Consider the following 16,644-nt stretch of genomic DNA (forward strand, 5'->3'; position numbering starts at 1 on the left):
GAGGGTATTTGCATAAAGGCATTTGAGCTGGGTCCCTAATAAAGTACTCGGAGCCCCCAGTGAAGTAAAGTTGAACTTCATCTAGGAGAGTAGTTTTGTTCTCAATGTCTCTGCCTTTTCCAGGGTTGTCTTAATTTGATCTGGTTGCAATCCCTTCCCCCTTCATATCTAGGTTTTGGTTTGGTTTGGTTTTCCTCTTTTTCTTTTTTTCCCCTCAGTTTGAGAAGGACATCGAGACACTTGAACATGTCCAGAGAAGGGCAACAAGGCTGGTGAGAGGCCTTGAGCACAAGCCCTATGAGGAGAGGCTGAGGGAGCTTATTGTGCTTATTGTTATTAAATTGTTCCTATCTTATTACTGGCTTTTGTTATTTTCCCCTCTTCCCTGTCCATCTATACAGCAGCTTTTGTGGACATGTGGCCCCCAGTCAGAGCAAAACCATCATATTTGAGCATATGGGGGTCTTCTGTTTCCCTGAGAAGGGAGTCTCCCATAACAATTACCTTTTTTTTTTTTAATATAACATCAGAAGTCCTAATGCATCGGCCAGACTGACTCATTCTAGATAATCTATGGGTACTTCTACATCCTCATTTTTCTGGCACTCAACTTCCAGTACTCCATATATGCTGTGTAAGGGTAACTGGGGAGGCGAGGGAGGCAGGGAAGGGGTTTGCATGCCTCCCCAAGCAGGGACCAGTATCCATATTCCCTCTTTTCTTAGGCCACTTCCTTCAGCCTGATGACATGAGGAGAGAGGATTCTCTGCTTCTTGAAGAGCCTCCACCTTGCTGCCTTTGCAGGCTGTGACTCCACCAATCTATTTCATTCTTTTATTCTCTGATTCTTCTCAACCTTACCACCCCCTCCTTCAGCTCCACCACCTGGCTGAGCAAATCATTGCTCTGTTCACACTGCAGACAGGCAGTGCCACTGCCTCCCATTGGAACAAGTGCCAGGGGAAGGCACTCCCTGCAGCCAGAAGATACCTGCACTGCCATGTTTTTTCACAGGAGCTCAGTCTGAGTTGTCACATTCCTTCTGACAGTGGCTTTTGGCTGTGCTATAACCATGTCAGGTCATCAAGTCATCTTCCGGGAGTTCTTTCCTCAGGCTTCACTGGTTCCAGGGAACCTTCCATCTGCAGACAGCTACAGCACCACTAGGGAGCACACAAGCCCTGTTTGCTCACCCTCTGCTCTGTCACTGACCTCCCTGAGGCTTCTTATAGTCTGAAGGTGTGATAAACAGTGGGTGGTGCTGGATTCCCCATGCTACCTCAGCAGCCCACCCACAAGCTTTTAGTTCCCAACACAGGGACAGTGCTTTTCCTGGCTTTAAAAAAAGCCCTCAGAAGAGCTTTTCTTTGGGCCTTTTTGCTTCAGATCAGTGTTTACATATTTTAATGCATTATTATATGTCAGTGTCACAAATGGAACTTGATGTTATTGATATTTTTACAATATTTTTTTCCTTAACAAACTTGGATCATATAATGATGCTACAACAGTGAAGCAGACCAGTGTCTGTAATTTAGGTCTTTAATCTGTGAAATCTAAGTCTGCACTCTGTGCAGGGGAAGGATGGGTTATTTTCAAGATGCTGCTGAGGCCAACTGTAATCTCAGAAAACTCAGCTGCTCAAGCTGAGAAAAAAACATGTTTAAATTGTTAACAGTTGAAATCTTAAATTATGCATGATTGTTGACAGCTCATAGTGTGAACAAATGCTTTAATGTTCCTGTGTGTATTTACATTTTTCTTATAAACTCCTGGGTTATCTATGCTGTTCAGGATGATACAGAGATCAAATTGTGGAATGTTTGGAGTTTAGGTTGCTTTGGTTCATTTAGCATTTTAGAAGCTCTATATTTATTTTGCTATATTTTATAATCATACAGATGTTCATGTTGAATCATTACTCATGTACACGTGGCACAGCAGGAGATAGAGTTTTACATAATTTCACTTCCAACAGGCATCTTGCTGTTCACCTTGTTTTCAGAACAGTTTTGTCAACTGACAAAACACTCTGTTTTGAAACTGCCACGTAAGAAAGAAATGAAAATCAATATGGATTACTGCAGCCAGATTCAGAGGCAATAGCACGACAAAGCAAAACACTGTGGATTTAGTACATGCAGTGTCCTCCCAGAGTAGAAAGGAAACTATCATAAAATCCTAGATTTTTTTTTTGTTTGGAAAAGACCATTAAGATTATCAAGAATAGAATCGAATAGAATAGACCAGGCTGGAAAATAACCTTCAAGATCATCAAGTCCAACTCATCATGTGGTAGCTGTGATTATGTGAAGAGCCTGTTCCAGAGGGAAAGGTGTGGGACTGCAGAAATAAGATTACAATCCTTCTGAAGGCAAAATGAAAGAACATATTTTCTGGAAGCACAAGCTCTAAAAGAGGAAACTGTCCAGGTGCACAGTAGGTTATTCACTGCTGAAAAATCTGGTAAAGCATAAGCAGCACAAAGCAGACATGTACATCTTATTCTTTCCAATAGCATTTCTTGGAAAGACTGTTAGTGAGAAGACCATTTTTCCCATTGCTGCTGTCCGTTCAGCACCACCTTCTCTGTAATGTACTCCATGGAGCAGAAAAAAAAATGTTGGAGACTGTGGAAACATAAAAGAATATTGGAAAATAGGATTTTAAACATACTCAAGTGATTTGCAGCTGTGGTGTAGAAAAACATATATATCATTCTTGTAATTGTTTTGCCTTGTGTACTTTGGCAAGTAGTACACCTGTGTTTAGATAAGGTGACAGAGGCGCCTTATTTAACATATTTAACATGCCTGAGATTCTGTCCAGCTGTGTGAAAGATAAAAGTACAGTTGTAAACTACATCTGTACAAATCCCTGAAATAAAGGTACAAGCAGCAGGTTTGGTGATCCTCTTTCAAGGACCAAGCTCCATGGTGTTTTCATTAACACTTTATGTCTTTATCAGGGTGTTGCTTTGGGGATCCCCCATTGGCAAGGTAACAAAACCAATTTTACTCTTTGCATTTCATCTGTGGTTTTGTGTTTGTTACTGTGTCTTGTCTTTGTCAGCTCAAACATTTGGCATAGTCAGCAGGATCCAGGAACAAGTGTTGCATGGCTAGAAAAAAGGTAGGGACTGGGGAGGCCATGACAGTGATTCTGCATATACTGGAATAGCACATCTCTGAGAGATGGGCCCCCATGGTCAACTTCCTGGTTACACCGGCTCCACCAGAAGCATGGTCTAAAAAAGATAACAAGGTGGCATTATCCTACAGACAACTAAAATGGAAGCTTGTGGATGCCTTGTCCTACTTGTTGGACAGTGAGGGAGGTTAATCTTTGTAATCCCCCAAATGGGCTAATCCTGCTAAACAGGGCTGCAACAGTGGTAAAAGTCTTAACAATTACTCTAAGGAACAATACAGAAGTTACATGCCTTGTTCCACTCAGCTGATGATGAAGGCTAACCCTGCTCAGCTGGGCTGAAAGAGTAGTAGAGTCATAGCAATGACCCAAAGTAAAAATACTAACCAAATGATTAGTTTTTTTTCCTAACAACTAGCAACAACTGTTATGGATAAATGCACTTTGGCACAGGAGCTATTTCTTTGTCAGCCACTTTAGTACAAACTATGTGAAATGTATCAACAACAACAACAAAACAAACAAACAAACAAACAAACCCGAAAGTTGCTAGAAAAGTGGGGGGCAGGAGGGGGGGAGTTGGGGGGAGGTATGGAGAGAGAGAGAAAACAGAGAAGTTTCACCACTCTTTGATCCAGTAATATTGTCTTGCTTATCTTCAGGTGAAAGTTCAGGAGGCAATGGTAGACTGAAGTTTGACCTGTCAGACAGTACATGCTCAAATTGATGTTTTCCAGCCATAATGGATAGGTAGATAAAAGCAGCCTGCTGCTCTGCCTCTACAGGTCTTGATCCATCTTCTTCCTAATTCAGCTCTTGTAACATTTTCAGCTTGAGTTGTCTGACACAAGACAGAACAAGTCCCTTGTCAGTCTTAGAGGATTGATGTTGAAAATGACATCAGAATTTTCTCAGAGAAGTTAATGGGGAGATTGGAATGGAATGGAATGGAATGGAATGGAATGGAATGGAATGGAATGGAATGGAATACAATGAATAGAATAGAATAGAATTAACTAGGTTGGAAGAGACCTTTGAGATCACCGAGTCCAACCTATCATCCAACACTATCTAATCAACTAAACCGTGATACAAAGTGTCCCATCCAGTCTCTTCCTAAACACCTTCAGTGATGATGACTCCACCACCTCCCTGGGTAGCCCATTCCAATGGCAAATCAATCTTTCTATGAAGAACATCTTCCTAACATCCCCTGGTGCAGGTTGTGACTGTGTCCTCTTGTTCTGGTGCTGACTGCCCAGGAGAAGAGACCAACCCCCACCTGGCTACAACCTCCAGACGTACAAAAATGCACATGATGTAATACAATTTTAATGTTTGTTTTCATTCATAATTTACTTTAATGTTTAGAACATCAGTTTACTCTCACAGTCACAGGACTCATGACTAAACTTTCAAAGTGAGCAACAGTTGTGGTTTAACCCTAGTATATTATCTATACATTTTGTACTTAAATGGTCATTGAGTTGCTATGTTGTGTATCTTCATAGCACACTGCAGTTTATATCAGGTCATAGAATCATAGAATCATAGAATCATTTTGGCTGGAAAAGACCTTTAAGATCATTGAGCCCAGCCAGCATCTAACTCCACTGACTGTTAAATCTGACTGTTATCTGTTAAATCCCTCACCAGTTATGTAGGTAATATTTACAACAACAGACAACAAATTAGTTAAAAATTATTGTAAAATATTACGTAAAATATTACAAAGAATATTACATAAGTCAACAACAAGTTGCCTTACGGTATTATCAAGGAAGAAATACAGTCAATTAAATAATAATCTGCTCCTAACATAAGAAATTTACTGCTGGTGACATTCTTAAATAAGTTTTACAGAATAAAATCCTAACTTGTGAATTTTCCCTCTTCATATCTAACACTTTATGGTTATTCTTTATTGTCTTCTTTGGCCTCCAATAAAGAAAATAAAATGTATGCACTGATTTAATAACTATGCATTAAAACCAACCCATAACTATATGTTTGAGGAAGTTTGCATTTTACGAGCTTTATGACTTTCAGAAGAAAAAAACAAACCAAAGTATTAAAAAAGAACAAACAAACACACAAAGCAGCAACAATGCATTTGGTTTGGTTGAGGATGGAGTTATTTCACCCCACAGTATCTTTCACAGCACTGTGTTTTGTAATGCTAGCTAGAACACAGCAGTGTTTTGGCTGCCTCTGAGCAGTACTCACAAAGCACCAAGGTTTTGCTTTTCCAGCATTTATGCCCCTACAACAGTAGGCTGAAGGGTGGGCAAGATCTTGGGAGGGGACATGGCTGGGCCAGCTGACCCAAACTGATCAAAGAGGTATTCCATACCACATGACACTAGCTCAGATATGAAAGCTAAGTGAAAGAAGGAAATATGGGAGGATTTATTAATGGTCTTTGCCCTTCCAAGCAGCAGGTATGTATGTGTATTGAAGCCTTGCTTCCTGGAGAGTGGCCAGACATTGTCTGCTGATGAGAAGTAGAAAATAATATTTTTATCTACTCCTGTTTCCTTATGGGCCTTTTGCTTTCTCTTTTGGCCTGCTAAACTGCTTCTATCTTGACCTACAGGTGTCTCGTTATATTTTCTCTCCTCACCTGCCTAAGAAGGGGAGCGATAGTATGACTTTAGTGGGCATCTGACCCCTACCCAGGACCAAACTACTACAAACAATAAAACCAAATCCCTGCAATTTAATTTGAAGGTATCCATGAGGCTTGCCCTCAAAGGTGAATCCATGAGGTAAATTTAACATCAGAATAAGAATTGAATTTTACCATGCAAATCTTGAGAAAGTGATTTTAAAATAACTGGTATCCTAAAAACGTCAGCAAGGAAGGCAGTTTTCTTCAGCTGCAGTGCTACTTCTATGCCAGTAACTGAAATAATTATTTACAAATCTTCTCCATAATAGATGATAACCCTCACCTGTTTAATTAGACTGCAAGAGCTGCTAGATGCTGAATATGGATCTTCTAATTTCATGAATGACTACTGTTTAAAATAGCTATGGAATCCTTATATGAACTAAGAGTGATAGTTAATTAAGAACATAGTAGATGTTGCTAGCAGAGCAAAGCTTTATTTCTTACTTTTTAAATAGCTACTTAACATTCCTGAATGCATTCAGGAATAAGAGAAAATGTCAGATTAGCTCAACTCAACAGTTCTTATGCAGCCAGACTAAGAGACTGTGATTACATGACACTGAAATTGGGGAACAGGTTTTGTCCAATCTGGCAATGCATAGTCAACTATTAAAAACTAGTGTGTCCTTTGACGTAAAAACTGGCACAGCAGAAAATTATAGCTATCTGTGGTCCTCTGTGAGACCTATTGCAATTAGTGGGAAAACAGCCTATGCTAAAGGCTTCCATGGCACTAAATATTTTGCAGGGAGAAAACTGAATTTAAAAGGTAGGGAGTATTGCTGGAAAGAACTTCAATATGTGTGGTGGTTTTAGACTATGCCTTTAAAATTTAGTTGCAGATTTTGAGCAAAAAAGTAGAAAAACATAAATAAATCACTATTGGATGTAAAAAGGAAAACAAAAGATTATTCTAAACAAATTCATTGAGTAAATATCTAGATTAAGACAAGCTGTACCATAACAATTCTCTCTCTTCTTTCCTGATCTCTGATGTTTTTGCTTTATTCATGAGAGATTAATGTGCTTGTCAGCTGGCCTTGGCTGAACTGTGTAGTTAAGTTTAACCCCTGCATTCTTTCCTTTCCTTTTCCCTTTGGTATAGGAGGGTAGAGGGTAGGGAGATGGGGGTGGAGGGGCAGTGGAGTGGCTTCCCTGGTCTCTGACCAGGGGGTTTTCATGTTGTTTGCTAATTGTAAATATCTTTATAATACTGTATATACTGTATATTTTGTACATATTCATTGCAGTCCATTGTAGAGAATAGTTCTTGCTTGTAAATACAGCTTCATGAAGCAGTATAGTTCCCCCGTAATCCAGGAGGATGTAGTTAGAGACCTGCTTAGACACTTGGATCCCCACAAGTCCATGGGGCTGGATGGGATCCATCCTAGGGTGCTGACACAGCTGGCAGATGAGCTGGCCAAGCCACTCTCCATCATTTTTCAACACTCCTGGCTCACTGACGAAGTCCCAGATGACTGGAAGCTGGCCAACATGATGCCCAACCACAAGAAGGGCTAGAAGGCAGAACCAGGGAATTACAGGCCTGTCAGCCTGACCTCAGTGCCAGGCAAGATTATGGAACAGGTCATCTGGAGTGTAATCACACAGAACTTACAGGTTGGCCAAGGGATCAGGCCCAGCCAGCATGGATTTAGGAAGGGCAGGTCCTGCCTGACCAACCTGATCTCCTTCTATGACCAGGTGACCCACCTGGTGGATGTGGGGAAGGCTGTGGATGTAGTCTACCTGGACTTCAGTAAAGCCTTTGACACCATCCCCCACAGCAAACTCCTGGCCAAGTTGGCAGCTCATGGATTGGAAAGCAGCATTCTACACTGGGTTAGGAACTGGCTGGAGGGCTGAGCCCAGAGAGAGATGGTGAATGGTGCCATATCCAGCTGGCAGCCAGTCACTAGTGGTGTCCCCCCCGGTACCAGTGCTGGGCCCCATCCTGTTCAATATCTTTATTGATGATCTGGATGAGGGGATTGAGTTCATCTACAGTAAATTTGCAGATGACACCAAGCTGGGGACAGGTGTTGATCTGTCAGATGGTAGGAGAGCTCTGCAGTGGAACTTTACAGGCTGGACAGATGGGCACAGTCCAAGGGCATGAGATTTAACATATCTAAGTGCCAGGTTCTACACATTAGCCACAGCAACCCCACACAGTGCTACAGGCTGGGTTCAGAGTGGCCTGGAGACTGGCCAGGCTGAAAGGGACCTGGGGGTACTGGTTGATGGTAGGCTGAACATGAGCCAGGAGTGTGCCCAGGTGGCCAAGAAGACCAATGGCATCCTGGCTTGCATCAGGAACAGTGTGGCTAGAAGAAGCAGGGAAGTCATTCTGCCCCTGTACTCAGCACTGGTTAGGCCACACCCTGAGTCCTGTGTCCAGTTCTGGGCCCCTCAGTTTAGGAGAGATGTTGAGTTTTTGGAACATGTCCAGAGAAGGGCAACAAAGCTGTTGAGGCAACAAGCCCTATGAGGAGAGGCTGAGGGAGCTGGGGTTGCTTAGCCTGGAGAAGAGGAGGCTCAGAGGAGACCTTATTGCTGTCTACAACTACCTGAAGGGAGGTTGTCGCCAGGTGGGGCTTGGTCTCTTCTCCCAGGCAACCAGCACCAGAACAAGAGGACACAGTCTCAAGCTGTGCCAGGGGAGGTTTAGGCTGGATGTCAGGGAGAAGTTCTCCATGGAAAGAGTGATTGGCCATTAGAATGGGCTGCCCGGGGAGGTAGTGGAGTCACCATCACTGGAAGTGTTTAAGAAGAGACTGGTTGAGGCACTTGGTGCCATGGTTTATTGATTAGATGGTGTTGGGTGATAGGTTGGACTTGATGATATTGAAGGTCTTTTCCAACCTGGTTAATTCTATTCTATTCTATTCTATTCTATTCTATTCTATTCTATTCTATTCTATTCTATTCTAAAAACCCAATCAAGGAAGCTATCCCACAATCCCTCCCTGTCCCATTGCCATCTCAATGGAAGAGAGACAACACCCAAAACCCTGGAACTGAATAGCAACAACTGGAACAGAAAGCCTCCAATGTTACAATCTGAACTTCAAGTTCCATAATGCTTTGCTCCAGCCAGCACTTTCAGTTTTAAGCTGGCATGAGGTACGATGGTTTCAAATAACAGCAGCAGATTAAAACTCAACCTATGACACAACTAAGAAGATCCTTTAAAATAATAATAAAAAAGAATTTTTGTTTGGAGAGTGAATTCTCTTCATTAAAAAATACTCTTTATTTCTCAAGAAATGTATTGTTAATATTTACTTAAATAAACAAGATCTCTAAACTGCTGATTCCATTTCAGCAGTACATTTACATTATGATTTTTTACCCCCTGTATTTAAATTTTTAATCATTGCACAGCCATTGAGATCTAGCTGGGGATTGAGGATTCTCAGGGGCAGCACTGTTGCAGTAACAAAATACATGAATTGACAGATGACTGAACTACATTTGTATGAAATGACATGCTTTTAGTGGGTGCCCTATTCTCAAGTAAATTATTTTCATATTGAGGCTTTGCCGCATCAAGTGCTATCAAATTTGGTTATGTTTTCTGATTACACACAGTTGTTCTGTCAAGTAAGTTAGCTCTGAATCATTCATAAGAAATCTCATGAGAAAATGATATTTTTTTCAGATGATAAGTCACTGCCAGTTATTTTCTACTTACATAAAATAGTCAATTTCACTGAAAAAGCAGCTTAAATGAAATGAAACGTACATAATATACACACTAGGTCAGGAGAAAAATATTTGCAGGCAGTACAGATGGAGATAAAGTCACATCAGAAAATCCTATTCTATATAGGATCTTCGCATACATATAATTTGGACCAATAATAATAAAGTTAAGAAATAAACTGTGGGGTTTTTTAATGAATAAAATGTAGCAGTTTCTCTGGATGGAAGACGATCCATATCGCCAGTCAGGAAGATACTTTTTCTTACTTCATTAGAAGCTGCAGTACAATTCAGTTATTGACATAGTCATCCATCTGTCTGTCAATGTATTTATCTATTTTACTATCAATTGTAATTCAGGCCTTTACAGATTATATATGTCACCTATCATGCAACATGACATGCAAATCTTCCATAATCATCACAGTAATGAATCAAGTGGCTATAAGGGGGAAAGTTTAGTATGTTCTGTCATCATGGAATCAGCTACAGTCCTTCAAAGTACTACATGTGGATATACTCTTTATGCATCAGCAACAGTCTCATTTCAACTATTCTTGGAACCATTCTTTTAATTAAAAAAAAAAAAATATATTCCCACAGTTTGAGGAAACAAGTAGTCTAAGAGGACAATTACTTACTTATGGAGCTGTCTCCATTCAGAAGCTCTCAAAATGCTTCTCATTAAGTTTGGTGTTTTACAAATGTGGGGAAGAAAAAAAAAAAAAGAGAGAGAGAGAGAAAAAAAATTTTGCCACCAACTGTATTAAAATGCTCTCCAGTACCTGAAGAGGCTGATATTGATCTGTAGTTCTGTAATATAAAACAACTGCATGGGCTATGCAGAATAGCATCACTGTTTAGTTAGAACTGGAACAGAAACTGGGTTTTATCTCATCTCAACTCTATGTTCACACAAGTTAGATGTCTAATTACAGTCAGTGAAGATAAGGCCAGTGGAGTTTAGAGAGCAGTTCAGTGTCTGAATGTAAATGTGTCATGTGATTAATTTAGTAACCCAGCCCAGAATTCCCCATTCCAGGAAGACAAAGATATCCTATATTAACCAATTCCATGAAGATGTCTTAGGTATGGAATGAAACATCAGATCTAGTTTCCTTTGTGCATCCAAATGAATCAAGCCCAGACAGCTCAAATATCTTCACTGGTGATAACAGTCTCATTGGCAGCTCATAAATAGATTTTGATACTAGCATCTAAGTCAGTTTGACACGTTACTTCCTGTTGTTCTTCTGATATGGGAGCCATTGGGTGATGAATGGAGGCACGAACTCGTAGCGTTATAGCAACAAGATTCCAGAAATGCAGAGAGCAGAGAATATCAGAATTCCTCCCAGAAGTCCTTTGTTGCTGTGCTGCAGAATCCCCAGCATTACAGAGTCTGAGTCCCACTTACAGATGTCCTGGAAGCCCTTAACAGACAAAGCAGCTAGCAGAAATCCTGAGCATATCCCTAGCATCCCTACACCAAAGCCCTAGCCAAAGATACCTATTATTCAGAAAGGCTGTTTTATACTCTTTGTTATCAATCCCTTAACCAGTAAAACCCAACCACATTTATAAGCTAAAATCTTTTCCTGGTAAGAGGTGCCAGCATGTCAAGGAGGTGGCTTCTGCATCCTGTTCCAATCTAAGGGTGCCAACATCAGGATGTTGTTCTTGGCTGACATGGAATGTTACTGTTTTGCTCTATGCAGCATCCTAAGGAATTGTTCAGCTAAGGAATTATGCATTCTGCATGCATTCATCCAACAGCTGCCCTCAGAACAGTGTCTGCAACAATTTCCCAGGTGAAGATTTCTCTTAAATTCATCAGATTTAAAAAAGTTCTGATCTAACAATCTCTATACATAAAAAAACAAAAAAAACACATTTTACCATAATCCTTTTCTCTCCATCCATGCTTACACCATTAAAATCAATCAGCACAGAAATACAGCATTAGAGTATTCTCAAAATAAAGTATGTATATACCATGTTGCAGTACTAAATATTCATTAAAATCTAAATCCATGTCTCTACTTTTACATAATCCCTTCCACTTCATCAAAGTTTTCAGTTGTTAACATTTTGGTTTTTTAATTTGCTGTTGTGATAGATGTTTTGTGTGGGAAAAAAATGGTTAATGATACCTCATCAGAAAGAGTTATTGACATTTTTTTCCTAATTATGAGGACTGAAGAAACATCCAGTAATAAATAAAAAATAGCTGTATTTCAGTGTCTGCATTTAAATGATTTATTGCACTTAAGGTACTATAAAAACTGAGACTAGATGAAATGATCATCCTGTAATAGCCTGATATAAGAATTGTACTTAGTACTGAGAACTGGTACTGAGTAATCCATGTTGGGGAAAAATGTGATTTGTGACAATGTTTCTTCTAGTTTCTAACTTGAGAGTTTTCAATTTCATTTAAAGACTCATTTGTATTCAGAAATATATTATACTTAATAAGTAGTATAATTTTATTAAGCAATGCACTTTTGGGGATTTGGTATCATTTGAAAACAAGATTGTTCACTTGATTTGTGAAGAGAGTTTTTTTATAGTCATAAGAAAATATTACTTTGATGTTCTTTAGTTTATTTGTAAACTCATTAGATGACTCTATGTTTAACATTCATGTTAAATATAATTTCATTTATCTTTGGTCATGCTTGTATTTCATCAATAGCAACTTAAAATTAATTTCTAGAATATTCCTGCAGGACAGGTTGTATATCATAGGACTATATCACTTTGTGGACCATGAAGGAAGTGAATCTTTATATTCCCTTGGAAAGGGACAATCCTACACAACAGAGCTGCAACAGCAGCAGTCACAACAATGATTTTGAGGAACAACACAAAAAATGTTTGTTTGTTGGTTTTTTTCTAACAACTGTCAACAAGTGTTGTATATAAAAACACATTGACACAGCTGTTTTTTCCTTATCTACTACTCTAGAACAAACTGGATGATGCCTATCAAGGAAAAATTGAGTAGAACTAACAGGAAAAAAGAAAAGACTGGAGGGAGAGAGAGGTAATGGAGAAATATCACCCATCTTGGATGTACAACTGTTGTCTTGAGTCAGAGTCTTGATCTGTGGGGGGGCGTGTCAACAAAGGTAAGTGCACACATTTACCCTAATATACTCTTAGTTGGTCCAGGATTCAGGGAGGCAATTGAGAAAGTTTAGAGGTCAATAGGACATTAGACAGGAATTCAAGCTAGGCCCTCTGTGTGGCAGGTGAGCAAGTTTGGGGGGCAACAGTGGACCAAAGTTTGACCTATCAGCTCACCACTCTACCTCCACAGGACTTGATTGGTCTCTCCTAATTTCCCTCTGCAATAGTTACAGCTTCAGTTGTTTGATACAAGACACACCAAGTTCCTTTTTGGTTTCAGACAAGAGATTAGTATTGATTTCTACTAAACCCTGACAAAAACACCTCCTTCAATCAAAACCCCACCAATAGTATTTAAGATGGTAATTATGCATCTAGAGCACATTTTGTTCATATTGGACTATCCCAGTTTTGTGTGTGTGTACAGGTGTTTTTAATGAGAGGTTTTGCAGGAAGAATTCAACACTCAGCAAAAGCTTTATATTTGTGAGCTGAATTTATAATCTCATGAAAAGAAAATCCAATGGTTTAGATGAGACTTTTTTGTTATTATTATTAAACTGTTTTGACTGGCATTAAGCATATTATTCTCCTTTAATTTTTAGCCAAAAGGTTCTGAATCAGTTTTTGTGTTATGCTTTCCAGGACCAATGTCAGATTAACTAGTGCAGACTTCAATGATTTCACTTGTGTTCTTTGAATCATGGCACAGTACTCTTTCATCAGCAATAAAATATGAATGGACTAAGAACTTCATGAAAGCATATTGTGGTGGGTTGAAGTTTCTCCCCCAGCATTAACATTTCCAAACCAACTCAGAAGCAAACAAATAGAATAGAATAGAATAGAATAGAATAGAATAGAATAGAATAGAATAGAATAGAATAGAATAGAATAGAATAGAATAGAATTAACCAGGTTGGAAAAGACCTTTGAGATAATAATTTCCAACCCATCAGCCGACAGCTTGGCCAGGAGTTTGCTGTAGGGGACAGTATCGAAGGCCTTACTGAAGTCCAGGTAGACTACATACACAGCCTTTCCCACATCCACCATGTGGGTCACCTGATCATGGAGATCAGGTTGGTCAGGCAGGACCTGCCCTTCCTGAATCCATACTGGCTGGGCCTGATCCCTTGGCCATCCTGTAAGTGCTGTGTGATTGCACTCAAGATGACCTGTTCCATAATCATGCCTGGCACTGAGGTCAGGCTGACAGGCCTGTAATTCCCTGGTTCCTCCTTCTGGCCCTTCTTGTGGATGGGCACCGCGTTGGCCAGCTTCTAGCCATCTGGGACCTCTCCGGTGAGCCAGGAGTGATGAAAAATAATGGAGAGTGGCTTGGCCAGCTCATCTGGCCATGCTGGCCAGCTGGTGAGGGGTTTGGAGCACAAACCCTATGAAGAGAGGCTGAGGGATCTGGGGTTGCTTAGCCTGGAGAAGAGGAGGCTCAGGGGAGACCTTACTGCTCTCTACAACTACCTGAAGGGAGGTTGTAGCCAGGTGGGGGCTGGTCTCTTCTCCCAGGCAACCAGCACCAGAACAAGAGGACACAGTCTCAAGCTGTACCAGGGGAGGTTAAACTGGATGTTAGGAAGAAGTTCTTCACAGAAAGTGATTGGCCATTGGAATGGGCTGCCCAGGGAGGTGGTGGAGTCACCATCACTGGGGATGTTTAAGAAGAGAATTGATGGGGTGCTTGGTGCCACAGTTTAGTTGATTAGATAGTGTTGGTTGATAGGTTGGACACGATGATCTCGAAGGTCTCTTCCACCCTGGTTAATTCTATTCTATTCTATTCTATTCTATTCTATTCTATTCTATTCTATTCTATTCTATTCTATTCTATTCTATTCTATTCTATTCTGCCAGCTCTCTCAGCACCCTAGGATGGATTCCATCTGGTCCCATGGACTTGTGAGGATCTAAATGGCTAAGGAGGACTCTAACTACATCCTCCTGGATCACAGGGGCACTACACTGCTCCCTGACTCCATCTGCCAGCTCAGGAGGCCAGTTGTTCAGAAGACAACCTGTCCTGCTATTAAAAATTGAGGCAAAGAAGGTGTTAAGTATCTCTGACTTTTCCTCATCTTTAGTTACTATATTCCCCTCTATGTCCACTAAGGAGTGGAGGTTGTCCTTGCCTCTCCTCTTGCCCTTAATATATTTGTAAAAGCATTTTTTGTTGTCCTTCACCGAAGTAGCCAGTCTAAACTCTAGATGGGCTTTTGCCTCTCTGATTTTTTTCCATACATGACCTAGCAACATCCTTAAATATTACATGGGTTACCTCTCCTTCCTTCCAAAGATGATACACCCTCTTTTTCTCCCTTACTTCATTCAGAAGTTCATTGCCCATCCAGGCTGGCCCTTCTACCCCAGCGGCTCATCTTCCGGCACACTGGCACAGCCTGTTCCTGCACCTTCAAGATTTCTTGCTTGAAGTAGGTCCAGCCCTCCTGGACCCCTGTGGTAGGTTGAGAGAGGGCTTAGCTCTCCCTCCTCCACAGAGTAAGAAACCACAGCTAACTCAGTCGAAGAGCAAAAGCTATATATTTACAAGCATATATGGAAAGCAGGTTATATATAACACAATATATACAGGTATTTACAATATATACACAGAAATACACAGCAAAGACAAATAACACAACAAAAATCCCTCCCTCAGGGAGGGATCCCCTCTTTGGAACCCCCTCTCTCCCCCCCTTACCTCCCTTTTTCCCCAAAAAGGGGTTAGAGAGAGAGAAAGGCAAGTTACTAAGGAAAAGAGTTGTTAGCAAGCTTCAAAAGCCCATGCAGGATTAGTGTTTGCTTATCTGAAGGCCAAGTCCAGCAGTTCGCAGAAGAAGCAGGCAGGGAGAACAGGCTGAAACACCCAACTCCCCCAACTCCCAAACCGAACTGAACTGAGGAAAAAATTTTCCAACCGCTTCACAATCTAAAGCTGAATTTTTGTTTATCAACCAATGAAATTCGTTTAGAATATCAGAATGTTTTGGTTCTAGTACCAAAAACATTAGCCAGTGTGTTCCAGCAGTGTTTGTTCTTAAAGGCACAGCCTCAAATGACCACAGTCCACCCCTTTCTAAACAATTTCATTGGCTGTTCGTACTGTCCATCCAATCCAGAACAATATTTACAGTTCGTAAGTTAAGTTCATCGTCCATTCCGGCTATACTCAGATGTAGATGATTCAGAAGTCCAAGAAAATCCAAAATCAAGAAAATGGAAAACAGTTTGTCTCTCCGCAGACGAAGTGAAGAAAAAGGGAAACAGGGACTCAGGGACTCTCAGTTGACTCAGGGCTCTCAGGGTTCTCAGGGTTCGTGCACCGTAGATTCCTCAGGGACTCTTTCCTTTGGACGCGCTGTAGCTGTACAGCATTCTGAAATTAAACTCTCTCAGCTAAAGTTAAATCTCTTTGTGGAATACACTGAATTTCACCATTCTCTTGCATTACCCAATAAGTGTGACCCGGACCTTCTGCTGAAACCACCCCTCGGACAGGTTTAGCCTCTCCTGAGGGCGAAAATACCCAAACAGTTTTACCTAACAGATTCTTTTCCCTAACAACAGGAACTCTATCACCTTCTACTTTCTGTAGCAGATCAGAATGTGCAGGTCCAGCTCGGTTCACTGAACCTCTACTGTTCACCAGCCAGGTTGCTTGTGCTAAATGTTTCTCCCAGTTTTTCAAAGATCCACCTCCCATGGCTTTGAGAGTGGTCTTCAACAAACCGTTGTAGCGTTCAATCTTCCCTGCAGCTGGTGCATAGTAAGGAATATGGAAAATCCACTCAATACCGTGCTCTTTTGCCCAGCTCTTTACAAGGTTGTTCTTGAAGTGAGTTCCGTTGTCTGACTCAATCCTCTCTGGAGTTCCGTGTCTCCACAGGATCTGTCTCTCCAGACCGAGAATGGTGTTGCGTGCAGTTGCATGTGGGACTGCGTAAGTTTCCAGCCATCCA

The sequence above is a fragment of the Dryobates pubescens genome, chromosome 7 (genome assembly GCF_014839835.1).
Source record: "Dryobates pubescens isolate bDryPub1 chromosome 7, bDryPub1.pri, whole genome shotgun sequence".
Lineage (NCBI taxonomy): Eukaryota > Metazoa > Chordata > Aves > Piciformes > Picidae > Dryobates > Dryobates pubescens.